The following is a 26,573-nucleotide window of genomic DNA, read 5'->3' on the forward strand; positions in this document are numbered from 1 at the left end:
GTTTAATGGTTTTCAGAGTTCCTAGCCCAAAGCTGCCCCTTATAGGTCAGATTGGTTCACAAAAGAGCAAAGAAGGTGGCTTCAAGGGAGAGAGACCTTCCATGGAGTACTCAATACTGTCTAGACTCCACCCAAGTTGGTGGGGGTTTGCATTCTACCTCCACATGCCAAGAGACTTTGTGTGGGAAAGAATAGTGAAAAGGAGCATTTAACAGAAAATGCGAATTTTACCTGGAAAAATAAATACACACAAGCTTCTCAGGGGGAAAAGGTGTTAAAAGAATAAGGAAGGGGGAAAAACGCCTTACTAAACAGATATTAATATGCTAAAGATATGGAGACAAAAGTGATTGGCCCTGCCTGGCAGGGCGTGAGGAAGCAGCCCTGAATCCATCAATCAGTCCCTGTCTGGGTGAGTGTCACAGCAAGTGTTCCAAACCAATGGTGAGAGAGGAGCTGTGCAGTAATTCCCTAGACAGCGGCAAAGAAAACGACGAGAGACTCCCAAGTCACTTCTCATAGCCCGTTACGTTTAAGCTGTGCCTGGTGCCACACACCTGCAATCCCAGTAAGCAGGAGGTGGAGGCAGGAGGATTTCAAGTCTGAGGCTAGCCTGGAACACATGCCATGATCAACTTCCTCTGGCTAATTAATTAAGAAGAGATTTAAAGGCAACACATGCACCAACACACACACACACACACACACACACACACACACACACACACACACACAGAGAGAGAGAGAGAGAGAAACTATGACTAAAATATTTAAATACAATGCCCACGTTTAAAGAACTCTTTAAAGTGATCGATAAGTCTGATTATTAAAGAGTTAAATACATATCTTGGAATACATAATAATCAAAATTAAAACAACAAAAAGAACTAATCTGAATTGATGTTTTTATATTGAGTGAGCTCTAACATACTAACACAAATGAAGAACCCACTTCTTCACTGTCCACAGGAGAAAGAGATAAAATAGGAAATGATACATAGTGATACAGTGTGGTGGAGAATGCAATGCCAATACTTGAAAAGCTGAGGCAGGAGGATTACCATGGGTTTAAGGATGACATCATGAGCTTCCAGGACAGAATGAATCTTGATTTAGAAAAAAAAAATGTTTTAACTTCTTTTCTAAGTAATGGAAATTAAAATGTAATATTTCCATCTATTAGAAAATAAAATCCAACCCTTAGATAAATCCTGGGGAGGTGGTACAGTGGATAAACACTTCCCATTGCAAGCAGGAGGATTGGAGTATGAATCCTAGAACTCATATGAGAGTCAGGCAGGCATGGTGACCTGACTGCAACCCCAGTGTCCAGGAGGCAGATGCAGGAGATCGAGAAGCAGGCTGGGTAGCTATACTGACCGACTCAGTGAGATCCAGGCTCAGTGAGAAACTGTATCTCAGTAAATAGAAGACAGTGATCAAGAAAGACACCAATTTCAACCTCTGTGTACATGATAGTGCACATGTGTCCATGCACTTGCATGCATGATGGGTATCGGTGCATACACACACACACACACACACACACACACACACACACACACACGGGGTGGGGGGAGCACTGGCATAATTTAGAGGTAATTAGGCAAAAAAAAAAAAACTATGATAGTTTAGTTGAAGAAATGTACCCTAGAGAGGAGTGTCCCAGAGTCATGCATATAAATGGTAAATATGAAAATCCATTGCAATACTGTGTACAAGGACTGTTAAATTACATTTACAGGAAGTCAGTCAGGTATGATGGCATGTACCTATAATTCCAGCTACTCAGGAGCCTGAGGCAGGGGGATCACTTTGTCCCTGGGGATTCAGCGTGGACAACACAGTGAGATTTCATCTCAAAAAGTAAAACAAAATATGTAGGTCACGGACTTGGACCCAGCTCTTACACAAACAAAGCCCAACAGTCCAGACCATGTGAGGCTCCAGGCCATGGGGTAGAAACCAAGTTTCTTTATCAGGCTTCTGAGAAATAAGGAGAAAAAGATGCCAAATCCCCAAACAGTCATTTGTAGCTGGTGTGATACCAAGTCCTCTGTGTCTAAACCTTTACAAGGAAAGGGATCTGAAAAGGCCTCCTCCTTTTGTTCCTAGCTCCTGCTTCCTTCTGCATTCTGTGCCTAGGAAGTCTTCCACCTCTGTTCAGAACAACAGCACACTCGTTCTGTTTTAGAGAATGCGGTTTGCCCAATTCCAGAACTGGGGAAAAAAAAAAAAAACCTACAGTAAAACCAATAAGCTGAATTCGTTACACTGTGTTTTTTGACAGAGGCAAACAATCACAAAGTCATTACATTGTGTTGTTTGACAGAGGCAATGGTTTATACATAGTAGATGCTTCCCACCAGTCTGCCTCATTTATGCTGTAGAGTAACAAGACAACTCCTAAGAAGCTCACATACTGTGGGAAAAGTGTCACTTCCTCGTTAAGGCTGTTTTACAGTATATATGGGGCCAGGAATGTGCTGTTAAAGAAAAGCACACAAGTGTGCCAATGTGTTCTCACCAAAGTACTTCTTAGTAGTTGAAACTTGAACTCTCTAATGTCATTTAATACAGTGATAGGAATGGGGCGAGGGATGTACAGTAAGAGCTACAAAGAGTATATTTGGGATGGTGGCTCACCCCTCCACCTGAGGAGGCAGAGACTAGCCAGGTCTATGCAGAAGGGAATTTCCCTCCCCCAATTTTAAGCTGGGCCTTCCCACAGCATTCAAAGTAACTGGGACAACCTCCCACAGGGTAACCTGAGCTACACAACCCCTCTTTGAGACAGTCTTCTCAAACCCTGTTAGGTTGACAAGTAAAACTGTCACTATTATATGGTGTTTCCTGCTCCTTCTTTTTTCTACAGGGTCCAGACTAGGTGCCCCAGAACTCTGCACTAGTCAAGTCTTTGTGGGGAAGAAAAACCTTGTCAAGAAGCCAACAGTCTTCTAAATTCTTAGAGCCTGTGGGTCTTAAGTAAAAAGAGTACTATCTAAAACCTAATGTAGGTGTTTTAGGCACAAGTATTCTTTTTAAATTAAAATACAGCATTTCGGTGGCTGGGGATATGGCTGAGTGGTTAAGAGTATACACTGATCTTTCAGAGGACCCAGGTTCAATTCCTAGCACCTACCCGGTGGCTCACAACTATACCAGGGGATCTGATGCCCTCTCTTTATGAGCTTCATGGGTACCACACACATGGAGAACACTGATCACTCATACACACAAAATAACTATAAGTAAAAATTCTCAAAAAAATTAAAAAGTAGTCATTTGGAATACCTGAAGACACTCTCTGTGAAAGTTACCTGCCCTCCAGGTAACTGATACTCTTACCCCTGGTTTCCTTCATGGAAGACTGCAGCTTCGTGTCACGGTACTTCTCGCAGCATGGTGAACCTTCCGCAGCATTTTGTAACATCTACTTGTCCTATCAGCAGCCGCCAATCGCATCAGAGGTTTGGAGGGACCCAGCCTACTGCATCCCTGGGTACTAGCTTTGCCTTTGTGGGCTTACACAGGAGGGAAGAAAAGCAAAGCTTGCTTTTCTGTCCTATCTGCTTTTCTGTGCTCTCCGTGTGTGCCCTCATTATGCCAACGGGAAAGAACTCATTCCTAGTTTAACCTTCAGAAGCAGGAAATGAGGCTTTGATGGGAATAAGGTTGTATTTTACAGACACTATCTAATTTAGCCACCATAGAAACTTGAGAGGTGGAGTTTATTATCTGCAATGAAGTAAACAAAGCTTAGAGACACTAAGCAATATGCCCAAAGTCATGGAAACAATATAGAGTGGCCACCCCCCCAGCTGGCCCCCCACCCCCAATGTTCCTGCTAACTGCGCAGCCTGGTGAATTAGCAGGTCCCTGCGGTTAAAGGCAGTTTAACCCCACCCCATCCTCAGTCCGCTAGAATAAATTCTCAGTCATTAAACACACTATGTTCCTTCGGCAAACCCCCATGCTCCTGCCTGAGTTACCCAGTGGCCCCCTGGAGAGGCTAAGACACTATACTTCAGGCAACTGGATAATCTTTAAGGTCCTCTCTTAACACTATTTCCAACTGGCAGGAATCGTCTTACAGTACCCGGTGAGGAATCACTCATTTGGACTGATATCAAAACACATGGCACTCAACCGATTTTGGTTTGGTTGCTTTGTTGCTTGTTTTTTGAGATGCGGTCTTCCTCTGTAGGCCAGAGTAGCTTGGGACTCAGTATGCTGGCCTCAAACTTGTGGACTTTCCACCTTAGCCTGTACAGTGGCAGGAAGTAAGGCACACATACATGTCGGGGTCACGATCAAAGATTACTAAAGATAAGGATGTCACTACTAAACTTAATTGTTGGCCTTAGATTTCATTCCCTATTCCAAAGTGAATAGGAAATAGTGGCTTATGTCTGAGGCAGGAGGATAGCAATTTCGAGCCTGTCTAGGATACAGAGTAAGTCTGAGGCCAGTCTGGGAAACTTAGTGAAACCCTGTGCTCCTCCCCAAAACTAAGATAGAGGGGGCTAAGGTTCTGAATCCGTAGTAGAGGACTTGAGTAGCTGTGTCCTCCAAAAGGTGGTCAGAGAGGAGACACCCCCCACCTTCTCTCTTATTAGAAATGTTTTTGGCCAAAATATGAAGTCATCGATTGAAATGAAGCTGGGACAGAAACCATGACCTGAATTTACTCTGATAATCTTTTCTTTTCCAAAAGGAGCCACAGGTGAGTGGGAACAGTAGGTCACGGGAGAATCGCCATAGTGAGCATTTCAGCTGCAGCCTGGTTGGAGTTCTGGATACCAGTGATTGGATCTATGCTTTTGGGTACAATGCTCCCGGTTATATTCTAAAGATGGGCATTTCAATCTAATGTACAGAGCTGGAAGTCTGTTCAACTCGGTGCAGTGCAAACACACATCTCAGATGCACAGATAACCAGTGTTCTTTGTTTTTTAGGTGAGGTCAGTTCACTGTTCTGACTTTCTTCTAAAACATAAATAGAGGTGCAAGGCTTAAATTAATCAGATGCTCGGACTTAGTTGGGGGACAATAAGAGGAATTCGTTAAAATGAAATCTGGGGTTGGCGTGAGCCTTCTATGGCCACATTTTCTGTGGTCAGAACGGGGGAGGATAAGGACTGTGGGTACCAAAGGTTAGAAGGCACGTTTCTTGCCCTTAAACAATGTACAGTCAAGTGGAAGGTTCCGAGATGTGCTCATGAAACAAAGCAATTCAGTGCTGAAATATGGTATCAAAAGAAGAAAAAAAGAAAGGAAGGCAGGCAGGCAGGCAGGCAGGCAGGCAGGAAGAAAGAAAAAAAGGAAAGAAAAGACAAGCAATCTAATAAATTGTAAGAAAGCAGGGTTTGGAGATTCCGAGCCAAGGGTGACTTGTGCAGAAGACAGAGCCTGATCGATACCTCGCTGTCTGCTTCAGTGTTTCAGGACAACGCTGTCAAATCAAGAGAAGTCAAGGGGTGGAGTTCACAGTGGCCTGGCTTCATGTGTCAGGGAAAGAGAAGCTCAGAGGTCCACGGTGAGAAGAGCACAAAGTAAAATAGCAGAGGAGAATAAATGAAACTTGGCTGCAAGCCAGGCACGCCAGGAGAAGACACGTGATGGTGGACAGTAGGGAGTAGGCGGTGGTACTGCCCCTGCGTTAACGGACGAGAATCTAAGGTTGCAGAGCAGGCACGAGAGAATGCTACACGGAGCGGGGAGACTTCAGTAGACTGTGACTGGAGGACTAATGGGATGCTGGCAGTGCAGAAGGAGAAGAAGGAAGACAGAAACTTTTGCCAAAGGACATACGAACGCATGTGCAATCTACCCACTGCCCAGTGTGTGCAAAGTGCTGGATTAGTTGACTACATATGACAAGATAAGAAAAATCCACTTTTTAAAATTGGGTCACTTGAACAAATTTTGGTGCTTTGTCTTAATTTTTTTTCTTGAGCCAGGGTCTTTCTATATAGCCCAGGCAGGCTTTAAAATCACTATGTAGCCCAGGTTAGCCTGAATTTCAGTCATCCTGTGACGGCCTCCCAGGGGCTGGGGGTACAGCAGTGAGCCATAGTTTTTAAGACTATTTTAAGTCCGTAGATAAACTGTTATTGATGTTTGACCTATCTTACACTGTTCAGCCAAGACACAGAGAAACATATGTCAGAGCTAACTCAAGAAATGCAGAGGTGGGAAAGGTTTAAAAATGTTGAATTTTTTATCTGACGAGTCCGCCCAATCATCACTTATTCACTTTGATATCTTGTGAACAGGCTTTTCAATTTAAGCCATGTGAATTCAAGACAACGCTAAGTAATATAAACATGATTAAAATGAGTAAAAAAAATTCCTTCTTGCTTAAAAAAAAATCCTGAAGGATTTTCAAAAGAATGTGACTTGAGTTTTGAAAATCGCTGTTGAAATGTGGCTTGATAGTTGTTCCAGGAGTTATTTATATCCGGAGAGCATAAAAGTTGACAATGATGGACAAGCAAAATGTCTCTGTGTGTGGAGGCTCGAGTTGTATTAAGAATAAGAATTTGAGACAGAAGCCTTTCTCATTTAAGCTGTCATTGTTCCCTCACATGATTCCAGGGAGCTTGGCTTTACTCAATAGTCTCTTGCTCTGTTTCAACTGCGGAACACGACGGAACCTTCTCCATTTAGCGTGAAATGCTGCAAAGATGCCGAGTGTGAAAGAAGAGGAGACACATTCTTGCAGAATACACATGCGATTTAGCAGAAATGGTGTCAGGGAAGAGCCATCCTCCTGACTAAAGGAAACAGAGCTGAAGCCAGCAGTGCTCTCCTGGATGGACACCAGCACTTGTCTTTTAATGGAAGGTCAGCTTCAGTTCACCTCGGGACTCCACAGCCAAAACATCTCACACATGGTGTCGCTGGGAGTGTGGCCACATGTGGAAGTCCCTGTGACTGTGCTCCTGAAGGCACAGAAGGCTGAGCCAGGAGAGGTGGCAGCATGAATCTGTAACTCCAGTGCTCAAGGGTCTGAGGCAAGAGGATCATGAGTTCAAAGATGGGTTGGCTATATCTCAAGTGTGATGGTTTGCATATGCTTGGCCCAGGGAGTGGTACTACTAGAAGGTGTGGCCTTGTTGGAGGAAGTGTGCCATTGTGGGGGTGGACCTGGAGACCCTCCTCCTAGCTGCCTGAGGATATCCAGTCTGTTTCTGGCTTCCTTCTGATAAAGATGTAAAGCTCTCAGCTCCTTCTATACCATGCCTGCCTGCATGTTGCCATGCTCCCACCTTGATGATAATGGACTGAACCTCTGAACCTGTAAGCCAGCCCCAATTAAATGTTGTCCTTTATAAGACTTGCCTTGGTCATGGTCTCTGTTCACAGCAGTAAAACCCTAAGAGACCAAGACCTATCTCAAAAACTAAAAACGAACAATAAGACAAACACGAAAGACTAATATCCAGTCAACCTGTACCCAGACTAAATAAAGACAACTCTTGGTAATATTAAAGCCCTGGGTTAGAGGTAACTAAAACTAAACAACCATTACCCTGGTGTATTGTATTTCTATAGAAAACAGTATAATATTGTTTATAGTTTGGTTTGCACTGAAGCCTGCTGGAAGCTCAGAGCTAAGTTCTAACTTTTCTCTTGATAAAGACCTTCCTTAATTTGTATTTTCTTTTTTTCAATATGATTTATTCTTTTATTATTTTATGTGTGAATGGAAGGTATGCATGTGTACCACATGCAGGCAAGAGTTCATGGAGGCCAGAAGAGGGCATTGGATCCAGGAACTGGAGTTACAGACGAGTGGGAGCTGCCACCTGAGTGCTAGGAGCCAAACCTGAGTCCTCTGAAAGAGCAGCAAGAACAGCAAGTGCTCTCCAGGCCGAGCCATCTCCCCAGCCCCACAAGCTGTGTTGACCTGCACGTGTGCTGAATACCTGCTTACAGGCAGGGGGGAGAATCTTTTCATCCTCGTATCCCCAAGGGGAGTTTGATACACAAGAGGCAACAACGAACATTTGTAGAAATGAAGGAAAATGAAAAGAAAGTAGAAAGATATTTTTGCACTGCTCCAGGATTGCATAGCATCTCCCTGGCCACTAGGAGTTGCAGTCAATAGAGAGGGGTGCTTCTGTGCCATCTTCCAACTACACTGCTGCGCAAACTGACTAAATCTTGTGTTTCTCTGAGTTCCTCCGTTCTTGATTAATTGGGTAGTTAAGCACTTCCCGTTACATGTGCAGCTGGGAATTCCTCCAACTGCCATTAATTTTGCTAAAGATTCAAGTCGTCAGTATTTTTTTTTTCTGCAGAAATGGACCCACTGTTTCTCGTCAGCCGATCAAAACCAAGTATGGGCACCTCCCATTATAGAGCAAGAGCAGGATAACTTACAGAGGCTGCCCCATTGGTTACTGTCACCACAAACGTGAGTCTATCCTGGCTCCTCATCTGTTACAGTAACCAGATGAGGTTACTATACAAACTGAAATCTATCTTGCTCCGCAGCAGATGAGAACAGCTCACAATCACAAAGAGGATGATTGGGTTGTCACAGCCAAGTGTTTGTGAGCCTTAGGGAGACATTGTGCTCTCTTTAAGACTACTCACATGTGCGTGTGTGCATAAATGATCATGTGTAAACTCGTGTAACAACAGAATGGTTACAGATATGTTTTAGACATTACAATAGAAAGTTGATGTCAAGCTGACCTTATTGGCTTCCTCAAGTACAAGCTGCAACAGTACCACAGAATCTTTACCCCATAAGTGATGTTTCCTCCCAGCCTATAGCATTGTCCCTGATGGAGAAAGGCTCAGGACAGAGCAAATGATTAAGTGACTCTGAGATCGGCAGAAATCCAGGGCAAGAAAGCCTGCATGTCGGGATCCAATCAGTGACCACAAACACAGATATATCAAACTCTGTCTGAGGTAAGCTCTGAAACCACTTCTACTGTGGGAGAATATTCTATTTCTTCGGTCAAGTTCATCCTCAACTCGGCAGCAGGCAAATCACGCTGTCATCAACCTACTTGGCAGCTTCTGGCAAAGGCGAAAAGGCTCAGGATGTGAAAACTGGCATTAGCTCAAAATAAATAAACAAAAAAAATCAAGGGATACTACACCAATAAAAATCACCCAGATGTTTGTTTATTCTTGGTCTCAACCTTAGCATAAACAATGGTGTCAGGAAGCTTAAAAAGAAGAAACTCATCACCCTCCTTGGTAAGAGCATCTCTTGCTTCGACACAGGAGTTTTTAAAATTAGAGAGCAGTTTGGGACATCGGCTTCCCTGTGAATAGAGAAGGGGGAAAAATCATGTCTCACTGTTTTGCAGGGGTGAAAAATAAACCCATTGTCTTTTGTGTTCTTGCCTAAGTAGAAATCATTATTGAGTATTAATACCTATATAAGCTCAGAACATCGGTGTTCCCAACTCCTCGGGCCTTTCATGGAAAGTTCATCTTTGTCAAAGCATCTGTATGTTTAGGAAGCACCCAAGCCATTGCAATGGATGAGGGTAAAGAGGGATAAAACACTTAGGTTGGGGACTTTGTAGTTGTTTTGTCTAAAGAGTGAGGGTGCAGTCTTGTCCCAGCAGTGAATGGCACTGTTACTTGCAATGGGCTAAGACAGTTCTATCTGCCCAGCCTCGCCTCACTCCACCCTAGGCCTACTCACTAGCTCCTTGGTGCTATGCTAACAGGCCAGCAGCACCCTCACTCTCCACATAAAGAGGCTTCACCACCTACGTGACCTTTAGAACTCTCATCCTCTCTCCTGCTTGTGTTGAAAGCAGGTGTGAGTCACCTTCAGGGTGCTTTTGCTGATGTCCCCCCTGAAGGCTAGCTCGGTTGGCACTCGGGCCTTAGTGAGCACACACTGAGTGCTCCCTGTGCTTGCACTGTCTGCCAGCTGTCTGCAGTCTGTGGATCTCCATCTTATGTATGCTCTGATGGTGGTGTGGATTCATCTCTTCTCCTTGAGGTTAAGCCCATACTTACTTGCCTTTATTGATGCTTATTAGATGAGGAAACATGAATGAGGAACTCACTTGTGGATGCAGAAGAAACAGAAGGAAGACCTCAAGCAAGGACACTAAACCACAATTAGATAATACAGATGTCTGCACTAAAGCCATATTTGATGTTAACAGCCTTTCCACAATCAAATCTTTACTAGACTGACTGCCAAAGAAATAGAGGTGGCCCAAGTCACCTCAGAGAGAAATATTTGCAATCATTTAAAATAAACCTTTCATTTCTGGATAATTTTAGAGCCCCCTCCATAACGGTAGACACCTTAGATAACCAAGACTCACTTAGCACTTTAAATAATGATACTGGACTCTCGTTTTTTCATTACTTTTTTAATTTAATTTACATTTACATTTTATGTACATTGGTGATTTGACTGCATATATGTCAGGGTGAGGGTGTCAGATCCCCTGGGGCAGGAGTTACAGACAGACAGTTGCAAGCTGACATCCAGGTGCTGGGAATTGAACCTGGATCCTCTCAAAGAGCAGCCAGTGCTCTTAACTGCTGAGCCACCTCTCCATCCCTGGCTCCTCGCTTTTAATAATCCCAAGTGTTTATCAGATTTTACCAGTTTTCTGAGATTCCTCTTATAATCCCAGGAAAAGATTCGGGATAGCGTTATTAACTCTGAGTGTGTGCTTTAAAACTCAAATACTAATCGATCCCGAATAAAGAAAGCTGCTCCAATTAAATATCTCAGCCATTTTTGCCAGCCCCCTTCATTCCACGGGTGATAGGCAGGCCAGGGAAGCCAATAAGTCAAGCCCTGCTTCAAACTCACCATGGCTGTGAGCTGAGGTAGGGCAGGAATACTTCAATCAGGTCAGCGCGCCATTTCTAAATAAAGGAAACTGAGACAGAAAAATAGCAAACTGGACACCCGGCAACCAAAGAGCATCATGCACTGGTGTTTCAAAGGGGTCACGGGTGGATCAAAAGTCCTCAAATCCTCTTCCAGGGGCTTTGGTGGTCTGGGTGAGAAACAAGAACCGCAGAGGAGAAAGTAAAGATAGCATCTGCTGCTTCAGAACCCCGGCAAGGAAGGCATACGGAGACAGGCACAAGGCACCAGGAGAGCCTCATTTCAGCAAAGGACTTTTCCCGGCACACTGGGCACTAAAAACAGAAAGTAGGGAGCTCATCAGCAGCACTGATGTCCACGTTCCCGGGCCTTACAAGATAAAAAGTGATGTATTTAGGGCAGGGTGGTGAACTTGAGCACTTTGAGAAGTTTGAAAGCAGACACCATGCAGGGACCATTTTGAAGGCGAAGAGAAGCTGTGCTTTTTGCCTGATGATAGAGTGAAGGGAGTTTTTAGTCCTGCTGCAACGGTTGGGATAGTTGAGGCCAATCAGAACACCTGAGCAGGTATTCTCAGGACAGGACCTGCTAAAACAAGCCCTCCCAAGTACCTTCCTGACACCCTTAACCCTCTTGGCTTCAGGGGTCGGCCAGGTGAAGACCCTGGGGAATCAAGGAAGGATAGGTTGCAGGCGATGGAAAATCACAGTAAAGAAATCTGGATCAACCCATCGGGAGACAGACAGTCAAGGGAAGATTTTCAATAATGGCATGCACAAGACTGGCGTGAGATGAGGCCAACCAAAGTCCTATCACAGAAAGGGAGGAGTTCAGGGAGACCCACCCTTATTTGAGGAGTCACTGGCAACCGATGGCCGCAGGGGATGGGGGAAAGGGGGAGGTCAATATTCTTCAAGAACTAACCAATGATTCTCCTGCCTGTGCCACCATGCCCAACTCATCATCAGAGGTCAGACCTAAAAGCAAAGGTTATACGACACAGAGTCAAGTCCCCTAATCATCTTCTCAAACTTCCTTTTAGTTTTGAGTCTGACTAAAATGGGAATATACTGGCATTTTTGCTTTTGCTATTTAAGAGGCTCTACAAAGGCACTGTGAAGTGGGTTTTTTGTTCGTTTGTTTTATAGGAGGACAGCAGTGCTGAAAACTAGTAGTAATAAATTATAGGAAGAGGGGAAGGTTTAGGCCAGTCTAACCTGTGGCTAACATATCAGCGGGTCCCTTCTGGATGTTTCTAGGCATCCTTATGGGATTATAGCGTCTGAGCTCTTGAAACATAAAGGCATTTCCTCCTGCAGGACTTCTTAATACTCTCTTTCTATTCCTTATAAAAGAAGGAGGAGGAGGAGGAGGGGGGGGAGAAGAAAAGGGAGTGAGGAGAAGGAGGAGGAGGAGAAAAGGGAGTGAGGAGGAGGAGGAGAAGGAGGAGGGGGGGAGAAGAAAAGGGAGTGAGGAGAAGGAGGAGGAGGAGAAAAGGGAGTGAGGAGGAGGAGGAGAAGGAGGAGGAGAAGAAGGAGGAGAAGGAAGAGGAGAAGGAGGAGGAGAAGGAGGAGGAAGAGGAGGAAGAGGAGGAGGAGGAGGAGGAGGAGGGGGAGAAGGAGGAGGAGAAGGAGAAGGAGGAGGAAGAGGAGGAGAAGGAGGAGGAGAAGGAGGAGAAGGAGGAGGAGGAGGAAGAAGAGGAGAAGGAGGAGGAGAAGGAGGAGGAAGAGGAGGAGGAGGGGGAGGAGGAGGAGAAGGAGGAGGAGGAGAAGGAGGAGGGGGAGGAGGGGGAGGAAGAGGGGGAGGAGGAGGAGGGAGAAGGAGGAGGAGGGAGAAGGAGGAGGAGGGAGAAGGAGGAGGAGGGAGAAGGAGGAGGAGGGAGAAGGAGGAGGAGGGAGAAGGAGGAGGAGGGAGAAGGAGGAGGAGGGAGAAGGAGGAGGGAGAAGGAGGAGGAAGAGGAGGGGGAGGGGGAGGAGGGAGAAGGAGGAGGGGGAGGAGGAGGGAGAAGGAGGAGGAAGAGGAGGGGGAGGGGGAGGAGGGAGAAGGAGGAGGAGGGGGAGGAGGAGGAAGGGGAGGAGGAGGAGGAGAAGCAGTGGAGATATCGGAGAGGTCAAAAGCACATAAATTGGGCCACCTTCCATCTTACAAGAACACATGAACAAAATTATTTATGCCAAGATTAAAAAGTTCTATAGAGGGGGAAGATCTACTATAAAATGAAGCATTCAACCTATCACCAGTTCTGAAAGAGTTAACTACAATACAGATCTTTTTATATTTCATTTTTCAAATATTTTATTTAATACTCATACATGAATATAACGTGTTTGGATCAAATGGACCCCTATTCCCTCCACTCCAATTTCTCCCTTATTTCCCCACTTTTCCCTCCCAGTTCATGTTCATTCCCTCTGTCTTTCTGCACTCTGTCTCTGTCTGTCTCTGTCTCTGTCTGTCTCTCTCTCTCTCTCTCTCTCTCTCTCTCTCTCTCTGTGTGTGTGTGTGTGTGTGTGTGTGTGTGTGTGTTCTTTTAGTGCTGCTTGTATTTGTCTGAGAACGGAACCATCTGTCAGAGAATGGACAGGGTAGCCTCAAAGGGTCCGCATTCCTAAACAAAATTGTCTCTTCCTTCCCCAGCAACCATCAAATCTGATGTCATCGTATGGGGGTGGGACTTCATGACTCCTCCCCTACCAATGATGGAATTTTGGCTGGTTTGAGCCTGTGCACGTCTTGTGCATGCAGTCTCAGTCACTGTGAGTTCATGTGTGCAACTACACCGTTATGTCTGGCAATACAGGCTTGCTACAGTCATCCACTCCTTCTGCCTCCCTTTTCTTTCCATCCCCTTTCCGCAATGGTCCCTGAGTTTGGAAAGGAGGTGGTATGCTTGAGAAGTCCCATTTAAAGCTGAGTACTCCACGGTCCCTTACTCTCTACACAGTGTTCCATTATGGATATCCACATTATCTACTGCAAAAGAAATAAGCTTCTCTGGTGAGGATTGAGAGATGCAATAATATATAAGAACTAAGGGACAAATTTATTATTATGGGTAGCCAACAGAATAATTGTACTAGTTTCTCTAAAGTTAGACCAATGAGATGGTTCAGTGGATAAAATCGCTTGTCACCAGGCCTGACCTCAATTCTGTTCCTGGGTCCAGGGTCCTGGAGCCAACATAGTAAGAAGAGAAAACTTTCACCACCTCCATATGGTTGTGTCTGTTTACCTAAGAACTATGAAGTACTTCATGACCACTCATATCTGGCACAGAATTTCAGAAGCCAACAGCATCCAGGTGGCCTGCTAAACCATAGGAGGAAACATCAGAGCTGGGTTCTGATACAGGCAAAGCTTTTTAACCACTGCCTTAGGATATAACTTGCCAATGGGGAGTAACCCCACCAGACCAATATCCTGAGACACTTTTCATTCTCAGAACCTCAGTGGACAGAGGAGCTACCAATACACGTTTGGTAGAAGCAAGGTTGTTGCAAGCATTCTGTGGTCCACAGGAAAGGCCTAAAGGAAATGGACCTGGCCTGGAAAACCAGGAGTTCTAAAGTTCAGAGACTCTGACACTAATATGTCACCCTGTCTTAATAAGCAAGTTCCTTGTCCAAAGTTAAAAGCAGGCATTTGGAAAGTTACTTATCCAGTCAGATTAGCAGCAATCAGCTAACTGAGCCCAGCTTGCCTTGGGTACAAACACTTCAGTAAGAGGACAGGCTAAGTGTGGAGTCTCAGCTGTCAGAATCCTTGGATATCCCCTACACTGTCCTTGGATATCCGGAATAGCACCCTGTTGTGAACGAATGAAGCCACACTGGATGAAAAGGTGACTTGCTCATTTGGAAGGCTTTAGTAAGACTGAGGCAGAACCTGTCTGGCTCTCTGTGGGATGTCTGTCTGCTCCTGGAGACTAAGTTATGAGTTCCAATAGGCCTCGTGGTGAACCTGAGTCTAACGGGTATTGGCAGTGGGCTAAAAGAGAAGTAGGTCAGAAGACTGAAAGAACTCAGTCCCAGGCAAGCACACAGTCAAAGGCGTGAGGCAGTGTGAGGAGGTAAGCGCTACCGTATTCTCCTTGTTCTTCTCGCCTGCACAACTGGGAAAGCATTCAGCTGAAAGCTGGCTGGGAGCTCTTACTGTACTGCCATTTTACCTCCCCTTCTCAACATGGCAGAAATGAATGTTTTGAAACAAACCCCAGAAGGGCAGGGCGATAAAGGTGCTGACAGTCTTCTCATTAAGATGTATACCCCAAACTTACATTCTCTGACAAAACAGACACGGTCCATGTCTTCCAGCTGCCATACAGCTGTGCACTAGTTTTGTTTAACATAGCAGGCATTCAGTCAGCCAAAACGTGCATTAAGCATGGAGCCACACGCTGGGCGCAATGGGATCGGCAAGCCCATATTATGTCTTCCCCTCCAAGTGTCTTAACATCAAGTAAAGAGAGTGGCAAACCTGTAGTGAGTGGGAGACAAATCTGGACATCTCTGGAGACCCACTTACTTTCCTTCCATTGCGAGCTTAGCAGAGGCAGCTCAGCAGCTGCCTCAGCTGTACAAGAAAATACCAACACTGGGTCCCTGGGCGGCATCTCTCTTTCTAATAAGGCCACTTCCCTAAACAGAGAGCTTCCAGTGTTACATAACGGCACCGATGTTCCCTGGCTACGGAACCTATAAATACATTGAGCATAACCGCCAGGCCTGTGGCTACCGTGCACACAGGCAGGCATCCACGCCTAGCTCGTGTGGTGATACAGGAGTACACACTGGCGTGGGCACAGCAGTCGGAGCTGACAAAGGCGTGTGCACTGTATCTTTACTCTGGGTACAGATGCTGCAAAATTCAAAGTGTTTCTGTTTGCCCACAACAGATTCAAATAGTAATTGGCTGAAAAGTGTTTCCCCAAACCAAAAGGTACATGAGAGAGGGAGAGGGAGAGAGGGGAGGGGGAAGGGGAGAGGGAGAGGGAGAGGGAGAGGGAGAGGGAGAGGGAGAGGGAGAGGGAGAGGGAGAGGGAGAGGGAGAGGGCTGACTGAATCTGTATTCCCTGAAGTTCTGGAAACTGTAGAAGGTTTCAGCCTGAGTTAACAATTAAGACAGGCTCCAGGCCACGGCTGCCTCAGCTCCCAGGTGCCTAGGCAGTCACTTCTCAATTGCTCTGGGACCATGCTAAGTCAGGCCTTCTGGGAATATTCTCTAATCGAAGGGAGGGGGCTGGATAAAGTCCTGGATAGGACGGCACTCGCCTCCATGGTAAAGTTACTGAACTACTGAACGAAGAAGGCCTGAGGTGCAGCATGTTACAGACAGAGACACTCGCCCTTGGGATTCCATAATGTAGTCTGTGATAGAGCCAGCAGTAATAGTGATCCCTTAGGTTTTCTGTCCCAAGCTTTCCCCTTGCCTCTGCATCACAATGCTGGGCTGTCCACCCTTACTTTCTCCTCCCACACCCTCATCTCCTCTTAATTTTCACACTTTCAGGAGGTAGTAGCTACAAGTACAAATAACACACACACACACACACACACACACACACACACACATACAAGGTGGGGGGAGGAGTGAGGAGGGAGGGTTGAGGGAGGGGGAGAAGGAGGGAGGGGGATAGGGAGAAGCCCACAATGATGAAGTCCCGGATAGATGTGTATTATTGACAGACAGCATGGCTCTGTCAAAGACTCAGGGAAATGCAAATCCTTCCCCAGGTCAGAAGCAGAGAAATGGCAAAGCCTTCCTCTGGTCCATGTACAGTATTTTTAACCACTGTATGCAGAAACTACCAACCACAGCTTCCTCAGTGGTGATGGCAATTTGAAAAGCTTCCCTGCACAGACCTATAACAGGGATTTAGCTAAACCCACCTCCTTGTGACTTTCCAGGCTAGTGCTGGTGAACCTCCATCAGAGCACGCAGCCCACCCAATCCCAGCTTTTCTGTGCTCTCTCCTTCTTTATGCTCCCCTCGCCCTGGTCAAATCAACTCAAAGCCATGCAGGGTGCACTAAGTACCCAGATTAGAAATTTTCCTTCACACAGGAATGAACCCAAACATTCTCTGAAAACCCGGTGCCCGGCTGCACTCTAGCTCGCTTGTTTTCCTTCCTGTCCGAGATGAGCATCAACTACAGTGACAAAGCCACTTGCAAAGGCTGTGACCTTCAAAGTAAACGCCTTCTGATTGGCTTCTCCTCTGTGTGGTGGCCCCGGTGTGGTACTCAGAGAGTGACCCAGCAATTTAGAAATTATTGGACATTGGACTATGTTGTTCCCGAGTGATTACTAATGGACAGGAATGAAACAGTTGTAAAACAAACATCGTTTTATATTCCTTGTCTGCAACTTCGCCAGTCTGGAGTCTCCATAGTAACCTCAGATACTGACTTGCTTACTTGAGGTATGATACTTATATCATCTGTATGGTATATGTATATTTGGATAGAATATGCCAATATATGAACTAGAATGTATAATTTGCTTTTTTTATTTTACCACTAAAACATGCATTCTGACTGTTACAATACTGAGCAGGCAAAACAGGGCTAAGTGCCTAGGCTATGATGCATCTTCAAGAACCTGAAAACCGGCCTTAAAGTCCTTAGGGGTTTTTTTTGTTTTGTTTTGTTTTTGCCAAGTTAAAATGTATCTGATTAGTCTAGGAAACTGACAGTGTTACAAACACTTTGGAAACAAGCCCTAATGTCATAATCTAACACCAATGATGATTATAAACATCAGTTGGTCAACCTTGTTAAAGGCCACGTGGACAGCAGCAGCTGAGGGGATGCCCATCAGCAGGCTCCACTCTGTCTTTCCCTGCTACTGTTGCTGAAACAAACGGCCAGGAGCCAGTGGTCTGGTCCAAGCCAGCATAGATTTGTTACTTCATAATTCTGGAGAGTTGGAAGTCAGAAATGGAGCCAGGCATAGTGGCCTACAGTCTGAAATCCCAGCACTAGAGAGGCAAAGTCAGGAGGATTATCATGAGTTTGAAGCCAACCTGGGCTACATAGTTTTAGGTCAGCCAGGGTTACATAGCAAGACCATATTTCAAAAAAATAGAGAGGGAGGGTGCAGAAAAGGGACGAAGTGGGGAATGAAGGGTTTAGAAGACTCATGACATTTCCAATGTTAGAAGGAAGGGAGAAAGGTTGGGCAAACATGAGTTTCACTGGTCTAAAATTAAAATGTAAGGACAGGCATGTTCCTATGGAGGCCCCCAGGGAGAATTGCCTTTGGCTCCTATAAGTCACCTGCCTTTCTTGGCTCACAAACCCATTCCTCCATTTCCAAAGAAGAAAAAAAAAAAAAGCTGAGTCTTTATTGCAGTGCTCTCTCCTTCCTCTCTCCCTCTGTTCCTTACAAGGATTCTGTAGTAGTCGGACATCCACTACTGAGATAAATGAACTTGTAAGTAAAAAAGTTCTGTTTTGGTTCCCAGTTTTAGAGGTGTCAAGTCCATAGCTGGTTGGCCCTATTGCTTTAAGAGAACCGGTTCATCATGAAGGGAGGGCATGGTCAGAGTACATGTTGGAGCAAAGCTGCTTGTCTTGCGGTCAGGAAGAAAAACAGATGAGGAAGGATCCCACTATCCCACTCATGCTCACAATAACTCAAAAGCTACCCAGGAAGTCCTAACCTTTGAAAGGTTCAACTCCTCACCATTGGCCCCAAACCTTTAACATGTGGAGTTTAGAAACTCTTAAGATCTAGACCATACCAATGCTGGGTATTGTGATTGTGCTGGGCCCTCTGGGATGACACCAAATAATCTGTCTGCCTCAGACCAACCTTTTGTCATGAAACCAAACTGCGACTATTTGAGTTTGTCCTCCTGAAGCTCATATGTTACAGCAATGCTGGGGGAGGCATTTGGATCATGGGTATAGACTCTTGTGAACCAATCAATGCCTTCTTCTTTGGATGAGTTCTAGTTTTCCTGGGACTGAACCCAATAGGTGGTATAAAAACATATATGTCTTCCATTGCTATATTTTAGTTTACTCTCTCTTCCTATAGTACTATCATTTTTTTTTTTTTGCTATAACATGATGTAGCATGATCCCCTCAACAGAAGCCAAGCAAATGCTAGGCTTGGGTTTTTCAGACTCTAAAACCATGAAACAGACATGGTAGTAAGAGCTAGAATCCCAGAACTTTGGAGGTGGATGAAAGATAGTCAAGAGTTCAAGGCCAGCCTTGGGTACATGAGACCTCTGCCTTCAAACTAAAATTTTAAAAACCACTGTGAGGGAAAACAACTGTCTCTGTGTCTCTGTATGTCTCTCTGTGTCTCTGTATGTCTCTCTGTATCTCTGTCTTTGTGGTCTCTCTATGTCTCTCTGTGTGTCTCTGTCTCTGTTTCTGTATGTATCTGTCTCTGCCTCTCTGTGTGTCTGTTTGTCTCTGTCTCTGTCTCTGTCTCTCTGTGTCTATGTGTCTCTGTTTCTGTATGTATCTCTCTGGCTCTGTCTACCTCCCTGTGTATCTCTGTCTATCTGGCTCTGGCTCTTTGGCTCTCTCTCTCTAGCTCTGTGTCTTTCTGTGTGTGTCTCTCTCTGTCTCTCTATCCATCATTACTCAGTCTGCTATAATGATAGAAAGCATACTAAGATGTGGACATCCTCACAGCCTCTGGTGGACACTCTTCTGCCCATATCAAGTTCCTATGAAATGTTCCCTGTGAGAAGCAGGAGCTTCCAAGATTCATACATTTCCAAAGCCAGACTTTTGACACACATTCTGGAGCTTCTTGACAACCAAAAATTTCAAGAAGATGTTAATAAAGGCAGTTGTGGTTTGTATACTCAAGCACTTGGTGGAAATCACGAACCCTATTTTAATTCCATTCTTTTGAAGACCTCCCCTGAACTTTCCAAGGAAGTTTCATAAAATATTGAGTCAGTTCCTAAAGGACTAAATCCAGTCAATATCCAAGATTTGTTGACTCAGCCTGCTTGCAAAATAACTTTGAATTGGAGTTGGAATTTATCCATGTTCATATTTGTGAGTCTAGGAGGGTTGCCAGCCTATGACAGAGACCAGCACTCGCTCCTTGTGCAATACCCAGAACTATGAAAGAAAAAGGAAACAAACAAACAAACAAAGGCTAGGATTGCAGAGAACCTACCTTAGTATGTGTGAAATGACAGGTAGCAACTTAGGTAAAAGGGAAAATTGGACCTCCTTATAGTGCTTTGCATATTTGAAAAATTAACCACATTGTATAAGCAAGAGAAACTGCAGGCAGACACTACCAGGTTATATGTCTGGCCCCGTCTGACCCAGGCTGGCTGTTGCTTTCATTCTAAACCTGCCTCTGATGCCATCACTTTCCCTCTAGTTTCTGGTTGCCCGTCTTCCAGATCCCTTGAGACTGCCCTTAGGTGTGCCTTTCTTCCACATCATGACAGTTCACACTGTGCTGACCTGAGCTCCCCTGCTCTGCTCTTCACTCCTGGCATCTGGCCTATGAACTCATGTGACCCTTGCTTGTGGGAGCCGTTCACATGGCCTTTCAGATGCTGCCACTGGGTGGGACATGACCACAGACACATTCCAACCACAAAATTACTGATTCTTGGCCAGATAATCTCAGAGTAGCCTTTCCAGTCCTGACTGAAAACAATAGCTTTTCAGCTTAAATGAAATCGTGTTTACAAAGTAGAAACAGGAGTGAATACTCAGGCACAAACTGAGGCCCTGTTTCCAAGCTTCCTGTGGATCAGCTGAGGAAAGCACGGAAACCATCAGTGGCCCCTAAATAAGATGCACATTAGGATATCATCCATGTATCCCATCAGCTCCATTACTAGTAAAGTGAGATTGAAGCCAGGAGGCATGTTAATACCACGCTATAGTTCTTAAATTCTTCGTGAGTTTCTCTCTCTTCTAATATGGTGGCACTAGCCTGCAACCCCAGAACTTTGCTTAGAAGGCAGGGACAGAAGGAGGCCCACAGTCAAGGTCAGCCTGGGCTACAAGGTAAAGTCCAAGCAGCAAGAGCTACACACAGCAAAACCTGGTCTTCAAAACTAACACAAACACACACACACACACACACACACACACACACACACGCACACACGCACATGCACACACATAGGCACAGGCTCTCTCACAAATCAAGCACCTCTCAGTTATATTACATATATACGTATGTACCTATATTCTGAACATTCCTAAGGTGTGCATCTGTGTGTGTATACATGTACACACATAGACATGCATGAATACCCCTGTATACACATACATAAATAACACCACAGAGAACGTTACGATGTGATGAAGGTGACCTGTGTAAAATGTAGAGGTGTTGCAGGTGTGGCTACTGTGTCACATGTGTGTCAATAGATGGCAGAGAGGAGAGAGGCTATGTCTACACTCAGTGTGCTCACCTGTGACCGTCTGAATGATTAGTAGCTAACATTCCCTAAAGAAAAAGAGAGAAAGCCCAAGATGACCACCATACTGGAGCCATGAGGCCCAGACAGGGAGTTAACTGAGATGACCATCTGTCTGGCACTGCACATGTCTCGGGGTGCAGGCTGCCCAAGATGACCCCTACCTGGCGCCATAATGCACAAGCAGGACATAGCATCCCTGAGGCCACACCTGAGATCCTGGGTACCACTAAGAGGAGCAAGTGGTAGAATGGAAGAGAAACAGAAACGGAAGGATGTGGGCTCCTGGCTTGATCTGTCATCAGGGCCATGCCTGGGTCCATGGCCCTGCAGCAGTAGGGCTCTGTTACCACTAACGGCCAGTCATGCATTCCTGGTCTGGGCTGCCACTTGGGGACATGTTGATGTCTGAGGGTTATATAGAATTGGCTTCACTGCTCACCTGGGCATTGTGGGAGATCTTGCCCTTGGCGTGTAAGAGCAGGAGAGCTGACTCTTCTCCTAGCCAGCTACAGTACTTAGGAAAGCTGCCACACACTTTGTGGGAGTTGGAGGTGAGCTGGCCCTGAGGGAATGAGTGTGGGAGAGCTGGCCCTACCACTCCTCTCCCATGCAAGCACGGACCATGGAGAGATGCCCACCTACAGCAGGCAAGAGAGCGACCCCTGGCCTCTGCCCCTCACTTGCTGCAGCACTCAGGAGAATGGGCCCTGCACCTTACTTGAGCAACACAGTAGAACTTGCCATGGACTGGGCATGTTGGCCCTGCCTCTTGTCTGCTGTGCAGAGTGCAAATGAGGAAGAGATGCCCACCTCTCCTACCTTGCCCCTCACTACCTATGGCAGGCAGGATAGCTGGTCCTAGGGTCCTGAGAGTGGGAGAACTGTCCCTGTCCCTTGCTGGCTGCAACACTCATGAGAGTAGGCGAGTGGGCAGAAGGGTAGAGCTGGCCCTGGTTGCAGAAAGGGGATGGGGGGAGGGGTGATCTAGACCCCCAAGGACATGAGAGTGAGAGAGATGGCATGCTAACCAGCTCAGATAGTTCTCAGGCCCAGATCCAGGGCTTTGAGTTAGCCTACCCCCAGCATCTACCCCATCGATGAACTGCCAGAGTATATGAAGGGGCATGTTTTACACTACCAAAACTGCAGGATCTCCATGACACAGGGCAACTACAGGAGAGTCAAGAGAAGTCCCAGTGAGGTTCCAGTACCGATAGTGTAATAGAAGCCAGAGGCTTAGTACCAGACCAATGACTCATTTCATTGAGCATTTGCAAACAAGAAAGTGTGGACAAGGGGTATGACTGTTGGCTTCCACAATGGGATTTGTTTTTTCTCTGTTGGAGGAGAGGTTGCAAGGGTGAAGGTGGGTATAAGGGGAGGGGGGAGATGAGCGGAATAGGGGTGCATGATGTGAAATTCACAGAGAATCAATACAATATTTTTTTAAAAGAAAATAGATCACATTCATCTGTTTTAAATTTCTTCATTAACGGATGACTATTGGGCAGAAGCAATAAATCTGCAAGACCTTTATAACCTATAGGATAAAAATAAAAATAACATAAAATGTAGGAGTCCTTAAGAAATGAATAAGAGACATCTGGAGTTATTACCCTAGAAAGTTTAGGAGCAGAGTCCACTTTATGGGATGAGTCATATGGGCGTTTTTCCAGCAAAATTTTTACAGTCTGTATGACAAATGTATTTTTTACCCTTTGGGGTTCTTAAGCCAGCAGTATTTAGGGCGTTGGCTGTGGTACGGACAAGTCACTTAGAGAAGGTAAGCAGAGACAATTTTGCAAGGACTCTCAAGGATCTTCAAGACGGAGTCTGCAGATGGACTCACGAAGAGCTCCGTGTTCCACCCTCCATGTTCCTGTGCCTGTGCCTCCTTCTCATCTGGATCTCTTGGGGTCCCCTCCCTTTACTTGTGTTCCAGCGGCCAGTGGAGTCCTTGGCTTTTAACTGCCATCCAACAGTTCTGATTGAACAAGAGTCCTAGTTAATTGCTTAAAACTTACCCGTACTCTAACGCTGTCAGAGATATTTTTATTGTTTGCTGATTTGTAGAAGAGAAGGTGCTGTTCGTTAACACATTTCTTGTATCTGGTAGTCACATGACAGAAACAAGTCCCTTAATATTGAGGCATGTAGGTCATGATTTCATTTGAATATTTGAAACGACTTCTGAGTGTCCTTTAACAATAAGCTCCTAAAATCGAGGTACCATGCCTCAAACTCGCAGAGCATCATTTAAAATCTTATTATAGTCATGATTTTGCTACTGAATGAACTCCACAAGTCACTCACAGGAAACACCCGTTACTATGGAATCACATCCATTAGCAGTGCCTGAGAGCTTAGAATATCATTAGGCACTGTGCGCACTGCATTTGAATCCAAAGAAGCAAAATTAGATGAGTTGCTTCTAAGATTACTAAACTTCCAAACGTAACAACAGGATAAAGGGGGAGGGGGAGGGGGCTGGGGCTCTATCAGAGAATCAGCCTTAGAGGATCATATGAGTGGGCAGGACTGAGGTAAGGAAATGGTTATCTCCAAGACATACTCTGAAGTTAGAACTGACAAGCATATTGATGGGTTAACATCGCAGTGAAATGTTTAGCCTAAATTCTCAGAGAAAGAAAGCTGAAATTAGCTGAGTGAGGAGAGACCAAAAGAAAATTGGTTTGAGAACATTGGAAGCTCAAACTCCCATGGCACACTGGCTTTTCTAATAGGCAACCATGTGGGGATAGTGAACAGGCAGTTAAAATTCAGGAGCCTGGTGGGGGCTGATGTTAAAACTTTGGAGAGATAAATAAAAGAATGCAGAGAGATGGGGGGGGAGTAAATAAATGGAAGGATTGAGTCCTAGTTGACACCATGATTATATATATATAATATCAGAAGATAAATATATATATATACACACACACATATATATATATCAGAAGAGAAGGCAGCAGCATGAGAACCTTCAAGGCCAGAGAGAAGCCAAAAGGAGGACTGCACCCAAAACAGGCCTGGGTCCCTCACATTCAGATCCTAGCTTATGTTTGCACAGATGCATATGAGTGGGGTGAGTATGGTTCCAAACTAGAAGAAAACCTCAAGATGAGACAAAAGGCCTTAAGGAGGGGAGAGGGGGCGGTAGGACAGGTGACATGAAAACGGAAAGTCCATGGGGGGTGTGGGTGTTAGAAGGGGACAGAGGGGTAGAGGAGGATGAAGATAATCAATAGAAACAAATTTTGCTTGAAAATATTGTAATGAAACCCAACATGGAATATGCTAATTAAATTTTTAATGAAAAAGAATACACCAATATAAAATATGTGCTCAAGCACATATTTTACCCAAGGGGAAAAATAATTCAAAAGAATGATCAGTCCTCTGAAGAGTGTGGATAAGACAGGTGACCTCATTGGCTACAGCCAACTTAGACGGGAGAACACTGAAACTGTATTTGGACTCTACAGCTTATTCTCACTCCCACCAATCATTAATGCAGAATCAGCAGTCCATGGGAACTGTATTTCATATCTCATAGGGATAGCTGCAGAGACCCTAAGGCACCGCATTCACAACTGTTGCCAAGGTAGTTTTATACGTGGCACTAGATTTCAAGTGATTCTGATATTGACACAGGAACATTCAATTCAGCTGCATCATCTTATGAGAGAAACCCAGACCACTTCATCTCTTTTCTATACATAATACCTTATTAACCAATATTACCAGAGGTTAGTCACTTTCATTGTTTAAACTTAATAGATCCAATGAGAAGCTGTAGCCCTTATGACACTGCACAGACTTTCGGAGCATAGCAAGTATGAATAAAGGTTATAACTACAGAGAACTTTTGTAGTGGTGTGTTTTCATTTTTACTTAAAAATTAAAATGTAACTTTAGCTTGCCTTCATATTAAATGCATTAGTATATCAATAAAAAATGTTAGCACATCCTACTAGATACAATAGTATTACTGATAATTATATCAGGTGTAACCCTATGTTTTACTTGGAGCATTTAAAGACATTGTCCTGAGAAGGAGTCCATAGGCTTCCCCCAGACCATTAATGAACTCCCAGTGCAAACAAGCAAAGAACACCTGCTGAACCGGAAGGGAGAGACAGACAAGGGGAGGAGGAAGCACATCCGCCCAGGATGTTCTAACACGGGAGGGCCAGAGGACATCTGTATTGCAATTGAGAGTGATTCAGTAGAGATGGGGGAGACTGGCAGTGTAAGAACAAGGAGAACTGCTGAAGCTAGGCCCTGAGTAGGCAGGAGATCAATCGAACGCACAAGAGGCTGGGGTTGGGCAAAGACAGGTGCACAGTCATTCTCCGAGTCAGGGGAGGAAGGCGGAGGCAGCTGAGGAAGATGCGGGGATGAGCTGCATCAGGATTCTTTTCTCGTTGCTTCAGTCTTTTAATTAAAAACAAACTACAAGGTCATCAGTAGAGGAGGGGTAGGGGGAGGTATGCCAGGGCTCAAGGGAAGAACAGAAGGTATGGATGGAATGGAAGAGTAGGAAGGACTGGTGACAGATAGTGACGCTAATAAGGAGCACCAGGGGCTGTCTCCAACGATGATGTATCTGAGGTGAATCAGCGTGACTGCCTTGCTCTGCCCTCATCCAGCTGTGGGTGCTGAGTGGGTGGAAGGGCTGCAGACAACCAAGACTTTGCAAGTGAGGGTGACACAGGAGAATGGCGCCATTGCCCTGTATAGCAGAGGAGGACTTGACCAATCTGGTTCATTCTCTCCACCTGCTGCTCCCTGCCCACCTTCCTTCCTGTTGGTCAGAAATGAAGAAGAGGGATTGTCACACACATCGAAAGAGCATAGGGTAGAAAGGAGGAAGTGGGAGAGTAGAGACCGAGCCCCCCAAGAGAGTATGGCCATGTGGGGTGAGCATCACAGAGAGACCAGATAGGGCCTGTGCTCGGCGTGACAGGGAAGCCTCCTTCTAGGCTGCCTGGATTTGGGAATCTGGATAATTGCCTGTACACAGAGAAATACAACCAAACAATACTCACGTATTGTCTAAGCTTTAAACATCGTATCCTGGCTGACTGTCGATTTCTGGATGAGAACTTTAACCAGCACAGTGATGGCTGAGCTGTTGTTAACTTGACATACTGGAAAGAGGGAGCCTCAACAGGCGAATGGCCTTGCTCACATTGGCCTGTGGGCACGAGTGTGGGAGCATTTTCTTGACTACTATTTGATATAGGAGGGCCCAGAACACTGTAAGAGGTACTGCCCCCAGGCAAGTGTGCCAGAACT

General features: G+C 45.3%; 1 protein-coding gene and 1 non-coding gene across 10 annotated transcripts in view; one reads left to right on the forward strand and one right to left on the reverse strand.

Annotated features, from left to right (window-relative positions):
- Positions 1–26,573, reverse strand: part of Cacnb4 (calcium voltage-gated channel auxiliary subunit beta 4) — a 250,104-nt gene that overhangs the window by 58,994 nt on the left and 164,537 nt on the right.
- On the forward strand, positions 21,170–21,296 carry LOC120102058 (small nucleolar RNA SNORA17). The gene has a single exon (XR_015685159.1). It is a non-coding gene; the product is annotated as a small nucleolar RNA SNORA17 (small nucleolar RNA).

Source organism: Rattus norvegicus, chromosome 3, assembly GCF_021556685.1.
Source record: "Rattus norvegicus strain SHRSP/BbbUtx chromosome 3, alternate assembly SHRSP_T2T, whole genome shotgun sequence".
NCBI classification, from domain to species: domain Eukaryota; kingdom Metazoa; phylum Chordata; class Mammalia; order Rodentia; family Muridae; genus Rattus; species Rattus norvegicus.